Source organism: Miniopterus natalensis, chromosome 20 (assembly GCF_054644295.1).
Source record: "Miniopterus natalensis isolate mMinNat1 chromosome 20, mMinNat1.hap1, whole genome shotgun sequence".
NCBI classification, from domain to species: domain Eukaryota; kingdom Metazoa; phylum Chordata; class Mammalia; order Chiroptera; family Miniopteridae; genus Miniopterus; species Miniopterus natalensis.
Window position 1 is genome coordinate 2,066,797 of NC_142100.1, and position 6,000 is coordinate 2,072,796.

The following is a 6,000-nucleotide window of genomic DNA, read 5'->3' on the forward strand; positions in this document are numbered from 1 at the left end:
GCTCACACCCTGCTAAGGTGCCTATGTTACAGTGTGGAGGTCTGGGCGGACTCAGGGTATGTCAGTTACTGAATTGTGTGGATTTGGGGTGAGGGCCCTTTTCCCCATGTTTCCGTAAACCTAACTGGCACCTCCCACTCACAAGAGATGCTCTAGTTCCGCTCTTTAGGTTCCCAGCAGCCCCACCCTCGAGACCCCTGGGGTCTCCACCCTGCTTAGGTCTGGGCAGAATTTAGGACAGACTGAGTTGTGTGGCTCTGGGGCAGGGGCCACTCCTCCAACCTTTCTCCAAGCCTGACCAGCACCTCCCCATCACAGGAGATCCACTAACCCCAGCCTCCCAACTCCCAGTGGCCCTGCCTGCTGAGATCAAGCTCCTCTGGTAGGTCTGAGCTGTGTGGCTCTAGAATGGGGGACATTTTCTCTTACATGCCCAAGCAGTGCAGAGTCTTCTCTTCACATTGCCAAATCAGGACTCCCCGAGACCCCACCCCATCAACAAAGGTATGCAAGCAACCAGCGGTGGCAGCTAGACCTGGCATACCCTGGGACATTTGCTGAGTGGCCTCAGACTCAGCACTGGCAAAAATTTGAACCTGTATCAGTCTGGTGAAGACCATTTGCCCCTCTCTGGTGACTCACTGAAAACCTACCTCATGCAACGTGAGTACTGACAGAGGCCCATTCAGTGACTGAGACTAAAAGGCAGCTGGCAGGAGGAGGCATGTGAAGGCAGATGTCAGGGTGCTGTGAAATTTAGCTGACCTGTCCCTGGGCCCCGCGGTGGTAAAAGCCAGCCTTGGTGCACAGCTTGGTCTTTTGTGTGCACATCCAGGCCCAGCAGAGGCAGCCACAAACTGTGAATCACTTTGTAGCTCCGAACAGGTTGCCCAGGGCCAGTCACAGACAGCGTCTGACATTGATCTGCACCTGAATGCCTTCCAGAGGCCCCAGAAACAATACACCTGGTGTCCAGCTTCAGACAAAAGCAGAGCAGGATCCAATTAGCTTCAAAACCGGCATATCCATAGGGAGATCTCAGCAGGCACAAGGGACTGCTGAGGAGAATTCTGCTCCATGTGGTCAGCACCCGCAAAGCAGCTTGTACACGGTCTTTGGGATTGATCCTCACAGCCAGCCTGAAGGTCCACCAGACCCCAGTTGACAGGAATTGGTCAATAGCAATCAATACTCAATAAAAACAATCGGGCTTAATAACCCGCAGAAGGGAAAATCCTGAAGCACCCGGCTCAGGTGATCAAGGAGACTATACCACCGGGTCCCACAGGACACCTACTACATAAGGCCTTCGTACCAAGGCTGGGAGTCACAGCGGGTCTACCTAATAGTGAGAAACAAACACAAAGAGGCGGCCAAGGTGGGGAGGCAAAGACACTTGCCCCAAACAAAAGAACAAGAGAACTCTCTAGAAAAGGAGGTAAATGAAATAGAGGCAAGATATTTATCAAATAGTTTCAAAAATGGTTATGAGAATGCCCAAGAGGCAGTGAGAGCTACAATACAACAGCATAAAAAGACATAGAAACCATAAAAACATCAGGAGTGAGAATACAGTAAAAGAAATCAGCAGCAGGTTGGATGGAGCGGAGGATAAATCAGTGATTTGGAGACGAGGTAGCAGAAAACAAGTCAGGGCAACAAAAAGAAAAAAAAGTTTCTTTATAGACGATAGTTTGGAAAGTCAGAAATGGCAGTAGCTCAGGGGGAAGCTACTCGCCGTGGGCTCTGCCGAGGGAAGGGGCTGTGTGAGGGAGTCGGGGCTGGTGACTCTGGAAAAAGAACTGAGATGCCTGTGCTGAGTCATTCCTCGTACTGCAGAGGTTAATCTCCAAAATATATAAGGAACTCATACTACTCGACAAGAGGAAGACAAACAACCCAATTAAAAAATGGGCAAAGGACCTAAATAGTCACTTCCCCAGAGTTGACATACAGATGCCAAGAGACATGAAAAAATGCTCAAAGTCACTAACCATCAGAGAGATGAAAATTAAAACTACAATGAAGTCTCACCTCACACCTGTCAGAATGGCTCCATCAACAAGTCAACAAATGACATGTGCTGGCGAGGGTGTGGGGAAAGGGAGCCTGGTGCACTGCTGGGGGGAATGCAGACTGGGGCAGCCACTGTGGGAAACAGTATGGAGGTTCCTCAAAAAATTAAAAATGACTCTGCCATTTGCCCCAGTGATCCCACTTCTAGGAATATACCCTAAGAAGCCAGGAACACCAATCAGAAAGAATATATGCACCCCTGTGTTCATAGAAGCACAATTTACAATAGCTCAGATCTGGAAACAGCCCAAGTGCCCATGGGTAGAAGAACAAATTAAAAAACTGTGGTATATTTACACAATGGAATACTATGCAGCTATGAAAAACAATGATCTCTTACCCTCTGAGACTGCATGGAGGGACCCGGAGAATATTATTCTAAGTAGAATAAGCCAGGCAGAGAAAGACAAGTACCACATGATCTCACTTATATGTGGAATCTAATGAACAAAATAAACGGATGAACAAAAAAGATTCAGAGACATGGAAGCATGGAACAGGCTGATGCATTTCAGAAGGAAGTGGGGGGGGGGAGCGGGAGGAGATTAACCATGAACTTATATGCATACATGCATAGCCCAGAGACTGGCAATAGTCGGGAGAGTGCCTGGGAAGGGGTCGGAGCAGGGTGAATGGGGTCAATAAGGAGGAAAAGGGTGAAATCTGTAATACTTTCAACAATGAAGATAATTTTGTTAAAGTTGATAAAAAATTAGCTGTATATATATATGTGTGTGGGTTTATTTCTGGCATCTCAATTCTGTTCTATTGATCTGTGAGTCTATTTTTCTGCCAATATCATACTCTTTTGATATTGTTACTTTGTAGTATAATTAAAAGTCAGGGAGTGTGATCCCTCTAGCTTTGTTCTTTTTTCTCAAGATTGCTTTAGCTATTCCAGGTTTTTTGTGGTTCCATACAAATTTGAGGATTTTTTGTTTTATTTCTTTGAAAAATGCCAATGTGATTTTGATGGAAATTGCATTAAATCTATATATTTCTAAAGGTAATATGGCCATTTAAACTATGTTGATGCTTCCAATCCATGAACATAGAATACCTTCTTATTTCTTTGTGTCTTCTTCCATTTCTTTCAACAATGTCTTGTAGTTTTTTATATAGTTTCTTCACTTTCTTTGTTAAGTTTACTCATGGATATTTCATATTTTGTTGCAATTGTAAATGGTATAGTTTTATTTCTTTTGTCATATTTGATTGTAAATGTTTAGGGAATGCAATGAATTTTACATTGGTCTTGTATACTGAAATTTTACTGTATTTGTTTATTGTTTCTAATAGTTTTTTGATATATCCTTTAGCATTTTCTATATATAGAATCATATTATCTGCAAACAGTGACTGTTTAATTTCTTCATTCCCAACTTGGATAACTCTTATTTCTTTCTCTTGCCTAATTGGTCTGCCTAGGACTTCCAGAACTATGCTAAATAACAGTGGTGAGAGTGGATATCCTTGTCTTGTTCTTGATCTTAGAGAAAAAGCTTTCAGTTTTTCACCATTGAGTGTGATATTAGCTGAGGGTTTGTCATTTATGGCCTTTATTATGTTGAGGTACTTTCATTCTATACCCATTTTATTGAGTGTTTTAATCATAAATGGCTGTTGGATTTTTTCAAATGTTTTTTCTACATCTATTATATGATTATATGATTTTTATCTCTTATGTTGTTAATATGGTGTATCACATAGATTTATTTGCATATATTGAACTAATTTGCATCCCAGGAATGAACTCCAGTTGATTATGATGTATTATCTTTTTAAGGTATTGTTATATTTAATTTGCTAGTATTTTGCTTAGAATTTTTGCATCTATGTTTATCAGAGAAATTGGCTTGTAATTTTCTTTGTGTGTGTGTCTGTGTGTACGTGTGTGTGTTTGTGGTATGTATTTCTGTCTGTGGTTTTGTTATCAGGGTAATGTTGACCTTGTAAAATGATTCATAAGCATTCCCTCTTCTTCAATTTTTTGGAAGAATTTGAGAAGAATAGGTGTTTAATCCTCAATGATTTTTTATTTTATTTTTTTGTACAATTTGCCAATAAAGCCACGTGTTCCTGGACTTTTGATTTTGGGGAGATTTTTTATTACTGTTTAAATTTTCTTACTGGGAATTGGTGTATTTAGTTTTTTTCAATTTTTTATGGTTTAGTCTAGGTAGGTTGTATATTTCTAGATTTTTTCCATTTTTTCTAGGTTATCAAGTTTGGTGGCATATACCCTTTCATAACATTACTCTAATATCCTTTGTATTTTGCAGTATCGATCATAGCTTCTCCTCTTTAATTTCTTATTTTATCTGTCTGAGTCTTCTCTTTTTCCTTTGTCAGTCTAGCCAAAAGTTTGTCAATTTTATGTATTTTCAAACACCTAGCTCATTAATTTTTCCTATTGCATTTTTGTTCTCTATTTTATTTAATATTGCTTTAATTTCTATTATTTCTTTTCTTCTACTGACTTTTGATTTCATTTGTCTTGATTTTCCTATTTCTTTAAGATAAAATGTTAGATTGTTCATTTGATATTTAAAAAAATTTATTGAGGTAGGCCTACAATGTTATAAATGTCCCTCTTTAGTACTGCTTTTGCTGCATTCCAAACATTTTGGTATGTCATATTGTCATTTTCATTTGCCTCTGTATACCTTTTTATCTTTTCTTTTATTCTTTTTTGACCCAAGAGCTGTTCAGTAGCATGTTGTTTAATCTCCACATATTCGTGTTTTTTTCCAGCTCTCTTGTTGGACTTAATTTTCAGCTTCATACCATTGTGCATGGAAAATATACTTGATATTGTTTCAATCTTCTAAAATTTATTTAGATAGCAAATGTGTTCTTTTGCATTCCTAACATGGAGATATGAAACAGTTTGCATTCATATGCAATGGACAAAAGTCCACATTTCTCATTTGCTGCAAGGTTACCATTTCTCTTTAATCTTATTGTCTAAAATAACTGGAATAGTTTGTACACTTAAAAGAACATCACATTATTCCGCTATATTGATGACATCTTATTAGTTCAATAAGATAAACAAGGAGTGGCAAGTACATTGGGAATCTTAAATAAGACACATGAGCTCCTTACCACGGGAAAGAAATCTTACAAAGAATTAGGGTACCACCATATCTGTGAAGTTTTGGGTGGTTCAGTGTTCTGGATTATGCTGAGACAGCCCCTCTAAATTAAAGCACACATATTACATCATGTATCTTATAGCATCAAAAAGAAACAATGCCTTGTAAACCTCTTCACATTCTGGAGGTAGAATATTCCACTCTTAAGGTGCTTCTCTGACCCATACATTGAGAATCAAGACCACACTGCAGGAAAAGCAGACCACTTGGGCCATATGGCCCAGAAGAACCTGTAATACTAGACATTTTATGTTATAAGAAAATACATCTTATGGGCTTAATAGTAAACTTTGATAGAAGAATCACAACACAGATTCTTAGGGACCTGGATCAAGACTATGCTTTCCAAAACAGATAACTATAATTTATTTTACATTATACTCCTTGCATTGTTAGGGAACCCTAATAGAGATAGAGAATTTGACCATTAGACATTAAGTAACCATGCGGCCAAAGCTAACCATTATGGGTTGGATTCTATCAACCTTCTGTAAGGAATGGAGAAATATATGTTTTGTAAGGTCAGGAAAGGCCAACAGCAATTCAATGTAAGATAAAAGTGGTACATTAGGCGTAAGCGGTACCAAAAGCACATGCAAGTTGCATGAGCAGATGGCCCAGGCGCCTTTGTCACCCATTGTTACACCAGGGCCTGTCTGTAAGCTCACACCAGCGTCTGCGGGGGGAGAGCATGAGCCCCATCATGGCTGTGCTGGTACACTAGACTACGTGGTTGCAAGACAAACAAGAGCTGCCGCTGTATAGC